Genomic DNA, 11,918 nt, shown 5'->3' with positions numbered 1-11,918 from the left:
AAAGTCCAGCACCGGAGGGGGGAGTACTACCTCCCACCCTTAAAGCCACACTCCCCCCAGTGCCGGATCACGCCTCTATGGTTCTGTGCACATCCCTAGTGGAGAGCCATCTTTTAAATGTGAATGACAAAATACTCATTAACATAATACGCTCCTTTCTTTCAGTTGCCTTCCCTTGTGTGTCTTTGGCACTCATTTTCCTATAGCTGGGACAGAGCATCCTTCAGCTCTTCACCTGTTCTGCTTTCCACTCCATTCCACTGCATCAGCTGTGTTGTTGCTTGTTCTTGTTACAAGAAGATTTGTGAATGTATGCCCCAAAGTCCCATTGGGCATGTGGTAGGAGAAGAATATGCAATAATTTGATAAAGCTCCATCTGTTGTTGCTGAGATTCTCTGTCTGTAACACAGCGAAGCTATTCTCATGAGCAGCAAAAACTGAGCTAGGGAAGCCTAGCCTGGTTTTTGCTGTGCGTGAGAACCACCGTGCAGCTCCTGGTGGCACAGCAAGCCCTCTTTAAGTAGTCTGCCGCTTAACCTGGGTTTTGGGATTATGGGCGTTGTAGTTAACAACATGGGGGAGTCCCTGTTAGAGGGAACAGTGCTTGTGTCAAAATGCACATGGATGAAACAAGCAGTATCTGTTGGGGGAGAATGTAAACAATTCCAAAATGTCCGATCTGACTGACTTTGGGGCTTAACCCCTTTCATACTCCTCCACACCCGGAGGGAGTGGGATATATCTTTTTTTTAAAAAATGAAAAGAATACACATTTTATATTTGTTTTTATCAGTTGTGAAAACAATGGATACAATTAACATTCAACCCTTGGAAAACCTTAGCTTAGCACAAACTTCCTATTCCACCCTCATACTTGAAGCCTAAATGAATGGTACATGAATTATCCACTATAGTCTGGATAATTTCTACCATTACTGTGGAAGTGTTTCACTGTTTCATCAACATCATGGGATGACAATTAGGTCTCATTATTTGTATACATGAAGATTTCAAGAGCTGGGGGCATTTGATCCCCATCAAACTAGTGTGAACTTCATCATGGTCCTGTGACTTGGACAATAGGCTTTCTTTGTGTAGCTTGGTTCCAGGTTCCACAAATATTACTTATAAAACTGTGCAATATGAGTGGCAGCAGGCCCATAGGGAGGCCAGCAGCAGCCTGTGTTCATCTGCCGCCATGGCCCCCCTGTCCTGCCCCCTGCATCTGATGTCAGACATGGATGGGGCAGGGGTGCGAGGCTCAGCCCTTGAGGGGTGCAGCCTGGGTTCTTTGAATCCATTAACACAATGGTGGCCTCACCCCTGAGTGACAGTGATATAAACATTGTTTTCAAAAGGACAATTACTCCAATAAAAGACCCTGAACGAAATAGAAGAGCCAATATTAGCAGTATGCAATTGCTGGAGCAGAAATGAGGTGACATAAGATCAGCCCTGCTGGATCAGGCCCAAGACCTATCTAGTCCATCTACTTGTTTCACACAGTGACCCACCAGATGCCTATGGGAAGCCCACAGGCAAGAGGTGAGGGCATGACCTCTCTCTTGCTGTAGCTCCCTTGCAGCTAGTATTTAGAGGCATCTTGCCTCAGGCTGGAAGTGGCCTATAGTCACCAGACAAGTAGCCATTGATAGACCTGTCCTCCATTTATCCAAGGCCCTTTTAAAGCCATCCAAGCTAGTGGCCATCAGCACATCCTGTCACAGAGAATGTCATAGAATAATTATGTGCTGTGTGAAAAAAGTATTTCCTTTTGTTGGTCCCAACTTTCCTGACCTTCAGTTTCATGGGATGACCCCTGATTCTAGTGTTGGGAGAGAGGGAGAAAATTTTTTCTCTTTCTACTCTCTCTACTCCATGCATAATTTTATACACCTCTATCATGTCTCCCCATAGTTGCCTTTTTTCCAAATAAAACTAAAAAGCCCCACATGCTGTAGCCATGCCTCATAAGGAAGGTGCTCCAGGCCCCTGATCATCTTGGTTGCCCTCTTCTGCATCTGATTTCATTGGAGCACTAAGGAATGATAATCCTGATGGCCATCTCAGGGTCTTTTATTGGAATAACTGTCCTCTTGAAAACAATGTATATATCACTGCCACTCATGTTGCACAGTTAATAAGTTATTAATCTTGTACATCTTTTGTTTTAAAGCTTGCAGGTTGAGCTCAGATTATTTGATTTTGGGATTCTGTATTAATGCCTTCAAGGTGGTTTTTTTTAAAAAAAATGACTAGTTAGTTAATTTTTACCCGTTAAGATTTATATATTATAATACTTTGAACTTTAATTTTTAGTTAATAAACACAGTACACATTTGTATTTTACATTCCTGATCTTCCTTATTCTATATAATACAAATTTCTGGTACAAGGAGTAACACATCAGATATGCAAATTTAAGGTCTACACGAACAGAACAGTCAGGTGTGTGCATGCTTATTATTGTTACTTTTTCCTGTAACTAGTAACACCTGATGCAACCAACCATCAAAACAATTCACAATATTAATACAAAGCCTGCAGTTAAAACAGAAAAATAACAGATTTAAAAATTAAATGCTTGATTGAACAAGTAAGTCATATGAGCATATGATGCTGTTTTATATTGAGTCAGACCATTGGCTCATCAAGGTCAGTATGTCAGCACCTTTGTAGGTATTCAGCTGGAGGTCTTTCCCAGCTCTACCGGGAGATACCAGGGACTGAAGATATACAGGTGAAACTTGGAAAATTAGAATATCGTGCAAAAGTCCATTAATTTCAGTAATGCAAATTAAAAGGTGAAACTGATATATGAGACAGACGCATTACATGCAAAACGAGATAAGTCAAGCCTTAATTTGTTATAATTGTGATGATCATGGCGTACAGCTCATGAAAACCCCAAATCCACAATCCCAGAAAATTAGAATATTACATGGAACCAAGAAGACAAGGATTGTAGAATAGAACAATATCGGACCTCTGAAAAGTATAAGCATGCATATGTATTCAGTACTTGGTTTGGGCCCCTTTTGCAGCAATTACTGCCTCAGTGCAGCGTGGCATGGATGCTATCAGCCTGTGGCACTGATGAGGTGTTATGGAAGACCAGGATGCTTCTTTAGCGGCCTCCAGCTCTTCTGCATTGTTTGGTCTCATGTCTCTCATCCTTCTCTTGGCAATGCCCCATAGATTCTCTATGGGGTCAGGTCAGGCGAGTTTGCTGGCCAATCAAGCACAGTACACTGTATGCTTTTCAGAGGTCCGATATTGTTCTGTTCTACAATCCTTGTCTTCTTGGTTCCATGTAATATTCTAATTTTCTGAGATTGTGGATTTGGGGTTTTCATGAGCTGTACTCATCACAATTATAACAAATTAAGGCTTGACTTATCTCGCTTTGCATGTAATGCGTCTGTCTCATATATCAGTTTCACCTTTTAATTTGCATTACTGAAATTAATGGACTTTTGCACGATATTCTAATTTTCTGAGTTTCACCTGTAGTCATCCACATATTATACTGAACTCAGGTACAAAAGTACACTTCCTATCTATACTATGCATTTGAAGGGCCTTTGTCCTGGTTCACTTTTAAAATGAACAGGTATAGTTATTCACACAAACACCTGTATAGTGTACAGACATCTGTACACTACAGCAGAATGCATCAGGCTAGGAACCTGTTTTTTGTGCCTACCTGTCCCATCTCCCATGAAGCTAAGACAGCAAGCAGGGGCTCTGAAGCTGATCTTAAAGCTTGGATAGGTTCACCGGAAGTGAACCCTGTCCTGACTTACAGGCTGGTGAACTCCAGGGATTGGCCAATCAGCGCACCAGGTGGGTGGGACCTACATAGCCATTGGGAGGAAGAGAAGAGTTTTTTTTGAGAGAAGAAGCCAGGCTGGAGATGAGAGAAGCATGGGCAGAAAGGCTTAGTGAGGAGCAATGGAGTTTTGTTCCCTCATGGTCAAAAGCTAGTCTGGAGATTTCTCTCATGGGAAGACCTCTGCAGCTCTTTGAAAGACAGGAGGGCAGGAAACTTGAATTCTCCTCCAGGATTTGGTGAGTTCAAGACAAAGGAAGCCAGGATTTTGGCTTCTGGAAGTTTAGTCTAGGGAAAGTTTGTTTATTTCATTTCATTTCATTTCTATACCGCCCTTCCAAAAATGGCTCAGGGTGGTTTACACAGAGAAATAATAAATAAGATGGATCCCTGTCCCCAAAGGGCTCACAATCTAAAAGGAAACATAAGATAGACACCAGCAACAGTCACTAGAAGTACTATGCTGGGAGTGGATAGGGTCAGTTACTCTCCCCCTGCTAAATAAAGAGAATCACCACGGTAAAAGGTGCCTCCTTGCCAAGTTAGCAGGGGTTTAGTCAGATTTTGTGTTGGACTTTCTGTTTTAATTTCTGTGCACTTTGTATATCCCTGATACTAGTCTATTATTGTCTGCAATGTAACTAAACTAAAAAAACACTAGCCTTTGCCCATCCAGCCAAGGCGTTGCAAAAGAGTCTGTAAGCTTTCAAAGGTGCTTTTGTATTTTCCTACACATCTGTTCCTTGCAAGTGGGTAACTATGATTATTAAAAGTGTTGCCCCAACATCATCTGGGGTGGTTTTGAAAGTATTCTTGTGACCTACTGAGTATTTTTACCTGTAACTAAAAGCTGAGAAAGCCTCAGATAGAAGCAGTCTGTCACATTTGAATAAAACTGTTTTTCTTTTTGTTCTTTGCATTCTACAAACCTCTCCTAGTGTGTTTTAACTTGGGAAAGGGGAAGAGGGTTCTCAGTCTGGTGCACACATACCTCAGATGTTCAGCAATATACCAGTTTTCTCACCATATGCAGGTTTGCACATGGAAGGTTTTTGTGTATTTTCCCAACTGAAGAAAGAGAGTTTTCCCTGGGATTTGCACCCCAAGCCCAGAGTAGGTTAAGCTCTGTGATAAAGAGGGGTGGCAGTGGCTGCAGCCATTTTTGTAACTACCAGAAATACAGGAAACTTTAAGCCATGCTCAGAGAGCAAAAAGGGGATGATTCAGCATTTTTCTTCCCCTCATGTGGACTTGCTCTGAGACAAAGGCTTTAATCTGCTACATGTGCTCTGATTCAAGCAGTATCCTGGTTGCCACAATCCTTAAATCAGGACTGTGTTTACTCAGTGCTGCCAAAAAGCAAACAAGAACAAACACCACAATTCTGCACACTGAATACACATTTACATAGATTGTAGACTTTTTAGCCTACTTTCCAGTAGGCTTATGAGCTCACCTGGCATTCTGTGTGTGTGTTCCCCGCTATTAACTTCACAATGCCTAGACCAATATGAACCAAAACAGGTACAGTTGTAGGGACACCTCAACAGTGTAGCTTGTTATAATGTCAACCACCCCAATTCAAGTAGGAGGGCATGTAAATGTTTGAGGCACAAGTGGGCTAACTTGTGGACCACCTAACCAATTTGAACCAAATTTGGTACAGGTGTAGGGACACATAGGGACGTCTCAAGGGCATAGTTTGTAATGTCATTCATCCCAATACAAGATGGTGGGCATGTGAATGGGTGAGTTCACAAGTGGGCTAGCTTGTGAACTGCCTAACCGATTTGGACCAAATTTAGTCCGGTTGTAGGGATGGCGAAAGGAAAGTAGGCAAAATAGTTCTTACTAGAACAACATGTTAGTTTGCTCTGCAGGAAGTAGGAAGGGGAGAAATAGATGGAAATGAAGGATCATTGTGGGAGAGGCCATACTCTAAGGGTGGAAGACTTTCCCAATCGTGATTGCTGATATTTTAACAAATGACAAGGTTGACCTAAGGCATTGTAGGAAAGGCACCAAATGCTGCCTTGCGTGGCCGTGGTGGGAGCAAACCTCTTTTCAAAACTCACCCTTGCAAACTTTGGAAATGGTATGAGGTGGGGAGGAGAAAAAGCTGCCAACAGCTTCCTCTTCTCTCCTTATGCTCCTTGCAAGTTTTGCAAGAAGCACAAGAAGAGATGCTCCTGACAAAGCTTGCAAATCCTGAAGAGCTGCTCCAATGGCAGAGGATTAAAATATGCTAGAAATATCTGGGGGGTTTTAATTGCCTCAGGAGGCTTTTCATATTATCGAAACCCCAGAGACCAATGACCACACCTTTTAAAGTTTAAAAGTATTTTCAAAGACTTGAGGCATATAGGATGGTAAAATGTAGCAAAAGACACATGAAATGCAAATGCATGGCAAACAGTACCTCAAAATAGAAGCATAAGCAAAAAATGTTAAATGTGTGGTATTTGAATCTACTATTAAGAGTGATGTGCATAATAAAGTCTACCCACTAAATAGATCTAAAACCCTTAACCAGTATCCCTAAGAGCAATAATATATACCCTTCTAGCAGCTTGAAATTTAGGAGAGGAGAGCTGGTCTTGTGGTAGCAAGCACGACTTGTCCCCTTAGCTAAGCAGGGTCCGGTCTGGTTGCAGGGGCGTAGCCACCATTGGGCGACTAGGTTCAAAGAACCCGGGCTGCCACCCCTCAGGGACCGCGCCTCATTTATTTATTTATTTATTTAGATTTATATGTCGCCCTACTCCTATAGGACTCAGGGCGGCTTACAAGCAATAATATGCACAACAACACAATTTCATAAAAATATATCTTACATAGCCTCATAAAACACAACCCCATACAATACTCATTCCACATGACATAATAACCATGGATTACAAGAGCACTCTACGACCAGCTATCTCAGCGACCAAACACCCAGCGGAGCATTTCAGTCTTACATGCTTTACGAAAGGCCAATAGATCATGGTGAGCTCTGATATTATCCGAGAGACCGTTCCATAGAGTCGGGGCCACCACTGAGAAGGCTCTGGCTCTCATTGATTGCAATTTAATATCCCTAGGGCCCAGGATCACCAAGGCATTACTTGTGGCTGATCTCAGGAACCGTTGAGGGACATATCGAACCAGGTGGTCTTGGAGATATGGAGGGCCCATACCGTGTAGGGCTTTAAATGTGAAAGTTAATACCTTAAACTTAACCCGGGACTCAACCAGCAACCAGTGCAACTGAACGAGCAAAGGTGTCACATGTGCTCGCCAAGGCCCATTAGGAGCCTGGCTGCTGCATTCTGCACGAGTTGCAATCTCCGAGTTAAGCGCAGTGGCAACCCCACATAAAGTGAGTTGCAATAATCTAACCTGGAAGTGACCGTCGCATGGATCACAGTGGCCAAGTCTGGAGGGGACAGATAGGGGACCAGCCGCCTTATTTGGCATAACCGAAAGGAGACCTTTTGAGCGACCTCCATGATCTGAGCCTCCATATTCAAAGAGGCATCAAGAATCATGCCCAGGCTCTTCACAGTAGGCTGAGGTATCAAACAAGCACTATCAAGGGTCAGTAACTGAAAACCCTCCCCTGACCTCTTCAGGCCCAGCTACAGATCTTCAGTCTTATCTGGATTAAACTGTAGACGACTTTGCCTCAGCCAGTCTGCAACCGCCTCCAAACACCTGGTCAGCTGGGCTATGGTGTCCTCAGCCCTGCCATCCATCAGCAGAAAAAGCTGGGTGTCATCCGCATATTGGTGGCACCCTAGCCCCAAACTCCTCACCAGCTTTGCTAGCGGCCACATATAAATATTGAACAGCAAGGGGACACCACATGTTAGTACCTGACGTAAAGACCTTTCATCGCCCATTGCCACCCTATATCCCCGGTCTTGTAGGAAGAAATGCAGCCACAACAAGGCCATGCCTCGAATCCCAGCATCAGCTACGCGGTGGACCAGAATATCATGGTCCACAGTGTCGAATGCTGCTGTGAGATCTAACAGCAACAGCAGCGCTGACCCTCCCCAATCAAGCTGGCGACAGAGGTCATCAGCCAGGGCGACAAGGACCATTTCTACCCCACGCCCATGCCGAAACCCAGACTGGAAGGGATCAAGAACCTCTGCATCCTCTAAAAACATCTGAAGTTGTATTGCTACCGCTCGTTCTATCACTTTACCTAAAAAAGGCAAATCCGATACCAGGTGGTAGTTAGCTGGCTTCGAGGCATCCAACGATGGCTTCTTCAAAAGTGGCCTAACCAATGCATCCTTCAGCTCTCCTGGGAAAATCCCCGTCTCCAGGGAAAGATTGATAATATTCCCAAGGGAGGTCTGCAACCCCTCCTGGGTGGCCTTCACCAGCCAGGAGGGGCAAGGATCAAGGGGACACGTGGTAGGCCTCGTAGCTGTCAGAACTTTTTCAACATTGGCCTCTGAAAGTTAAAATTCTCAAAAATTGGCCCAGTAGATAACCGCGGAGCCTCCAGTTCCTCAATTGCATCAAGAGTGAAGGGGAGGTCCTGGCGGAGCAGCAAGATTTTATCCGCAAAAAAGCCCTTTAAAACCTCACAGCCAATACCCAATTCGCTAACTTCATGATTTGAACCAGAAAAATTTGTCAGAGATCGAACTATCTCAAATACTTTAGTGAGCTTGCGGATGCAATGGCAGCCCCCAAAAACTCTTTTTTCACGTCCCTCACTGCTACCTCATAGGACCTCATAAATGATCTATAAGATGGTCTCATCGCTTCATCCTGGGTTCTCTTCCAGCCCCCTCTAATCGTCTGAGATGCCGTTTCATCTCCCTCAACTCTGGGGTATACCACAGAGCTGGGTTCCGGGGACATCTCAAAAGACGCCACGATGCGATCGTATCAATAGCCTCAGAAAGCCGGCTATTCCAGCTGGCAACTAGGGCATTCAACAAATCATCAAGGGGCATTGGATCCTGTAAAGCGTGCTGCAATTCCAATGGGTCCATTAATCTCCTCAGGCAAACATAAACCTGCCTTCCCTCTGAGTGGGGCAGAGGTGTAATCCCCAACCATGCCTTCAAGGTATAATGGCACCCTCTCAGTTGAAAACGGACATACCTCTAACTCAATCCCAAAAACCAGATCCAAGGTATGACCCAACTGATGGGTAGGACCCGTAACAAATTGCGAGAGTCCCAAGGACCTCATAGCTGACACTAACTCCTGTGCCTGAGTAGAGACCGGGTCATCGATGTGAACGTTGAAATCACCAAGGACTTGGGTACCTCAGAGCCCACCCCGCTACCACTTCCATCAAACCAGGTAAAGCCTCTGGCCGTGAATTAGGTGGTCGATACACCAACCAGATAGCTAGACTCTCAGCAGCGTCCCACTTTAAACCTACACAATCAACTCCTGGGATCTCGGGGGCGGGGAGTTCTTCTCGGATAAAGACAGTGACCCCACCCCCACCCCCCGACCCCTGGCCCACGACTGATGAAGAACTTTAAACCCAGGCGGGGTTAATTCAGTAAGGGCGACTGTCTCACCTTCCCTCACCCAGGTCTCAGTTACAAAACACCAGGTCAACACCTGTCTCCACAAAATATGTTTGCAAGGTGCTGGTCTTATTAATAATGGATCTGGCATTACATAACATCAATGTCGGGTTTATCCACTCCCTTCTCTCATTCTCCCTCAAGACAGAGCAAAGGTTAGAGAAGTTCTGAGTCCATGAATCTCTAAGGGCCCTACTCCCTGATACCCTCCGCCTATTGCCCTATCTTCCTTTCCCTACCATTGTCCGAATCCTCCACCTCCCTTCATTACCCTCTAATCCTCTGCTCTCCATCTCTTGCCCCCTTCCTACTCACCAATATGAAAACCCAATCCCGTTCCCGGGACCCAGCACCACCAACACTCCCCAGCAGTACAACAACCACAACCGGCAACAGGCAGCAACCTCTAGGTAATACACAAGAGTCACTAATAAGTAAATATCAGGCAGCAACAAATGACAACAGCAACAGAAGGACACAGCAGGCAGGCGCTACTCCATGTGCCAGGCTGCGGGTACAATCTTCTCCTCTAATAAAAGTCTCTGTCACGGTCCAAGCAGCAATGAACTCCAATGTAACTTGAAAGAAATAGGGAGATGACCAGAAGGAGCTATCCAATCACTTCAACAGGCCCCAGTTCTGTCCTATGTTCCTGGTTGACATCCAGCAACTGCCACCAAACCACGATGGTCATCTTATAGGTAGCAGGTGGTGTTAGAAACAATAATCCTCTGGGTAACAGGTGCTACTAAGATGGCGGGCAATCGCAGCAGCCGCAGGAAGGACAAAACGCCAGCAGTCAAAAACGTCAGCACTCACCTTAACACTAGACTGCCGGCTAAGTATCCTCGTGCTCCACCAGGGGATAGTCACAGCCCAGCCATTAGTCATCTCCTACAGCCCAGGAGAAACGGTAGCTGGGAAAGTGCTCGGTCATATCTTCTGAGTCCAATTCTGCCAACACTCTCGGTAATCACCACAGAAACGGCAGCCAGTCAACAGTCAGCAGTTGCATAGTTGGCAACTAGTGGTAAAAGTGGAATATAAACAAATACTCCTCAAAGTCATGACCCCCACACGCCCCCCGCGTCTGATGTCAGAAGCGGCTGGGCTGGTTTAGCTCTGGAATTAAATGTGGCCATCGCTGTGTTTGCAGCATGGCCAGGAGCAGATCTTCCCTGCCTGAAAGACACGGAAGAGCCGCTCCTGGCTGTGCAGCAAATGCAGCATTGGCCTGAATCTAACTCTTGAACGGGGCCACGGGGTCCCGTTCGGGAGCCAGACCAGGCCCCCTGCGTCTGACATCAGATGTAGGGGGCAGGGTGAGTGGGGCCGCGACAGCGGCTGGACACAGGCCGCCACTGGTCTGGCCCAACTACTGCCTGGTTGCATATGAATGGGAGACTTGATATGTGAGTACTGTAAGATATGCCCCTTAGGGCATGGAGGCGCTCTGGGAAGAGCAGAAGGTTCCAAGTTCCCTCCCTGGCATCTCCAAGCCTCCCTGGCATCTCCCTGGCTGAGAGAGATTCCTGCCTGCAACCTTGGAGAAGCCGCTGCCAGTCTGTGTAGCCAACCTGTGGTCTGACTCAGTATATAGCAGCTTCCTATGTTCCTATGAGATGTTTTCAAGATTCTCCAAAAGGAAATCAGAACAAACTAAACAAAAATTAGCTACTCAGTGGATAGGCGAGTATATCAGAATGTAAGTTGCATGGTTGAAGCATATGTATTTAGATGAGAATATAATACTTATTCTCACAACTGATTGTTGTGAAGGTGAGAATGGGAAAGAGATAAAATAGTTTCGAAGAGATGCATCTTGGACATACAGAGAGAAAGTTCAAAAGACAAGGGGAAAAAAGATGTACAAGAAGGGAAGGTAAAATATAAGTGAACAAAAGGAGAAAAATTTCTTCTGTTTTCAGGCTGATTTTTCATTTTATACCTCAAAAGTCACACTTCTCTTCTTTGTCTCTCTTTTCAGTTCCTGCACCCAGATTCTCATTGACTGTGTTGATCATGGCAACCTTGCTTCCATCAAAAATCCAGTTCCCACCTTTGTCAAAGCTTGTTCACTCACCCAATTCACTGCTACCATTAGGCCTTGTGATTCTTATTCTTCATTCCTTGACAAGGTACCATGGACTTGACAAGGTGCATGCGGGATGGCTTCCAGTCTCCTCCTCCTCACATACATTCAATGACTTGTAAGCCTTAATGATTTATCTGCTTCCTTATCTCCACAAACTCTCTTTGTCTATATAGTGCTAGGCTGTGCCTACCTCTCTTGCTGGAGGCCCTTTTCTTCAAGCAAAGTTAGCCTGAGTTTGGCCTCTGCTAGAGTCTTTTCACAGCAAAAATGTTAGATTTTCCATTTAGTTCAGTTTCCAGTCTATTGTTCCCTTTTCAGTATGAGTTCCCATAGTCCAGCATAGTCCAAAAATATAGTAACAGAGGCAGGGAGCATCTTACCACCCTGCAGATGCTCCACTAACCTGCCACCTGAGGCTACTGTCTCCTCTTAACTCAT

The sequence above is a fragment of the Hemicordylus capensis genome, chromosome 4 (genome assembly GCF_027244095.1).
Source record: "Hemicordylus capensis ecotype Gifberg chromosome 4, rHemCap1.1.pri, whole genome shotgun sequence".
Taxonomy (NCBI): Eukaryota; Metazoa; Chordata; class Lepidosauria; order Squamata; family Cordylidae; genus Hemicordylus; species Hemicordylus capensis.
This window is presented reverse-complemented; position numbering follows the sequence as displayed.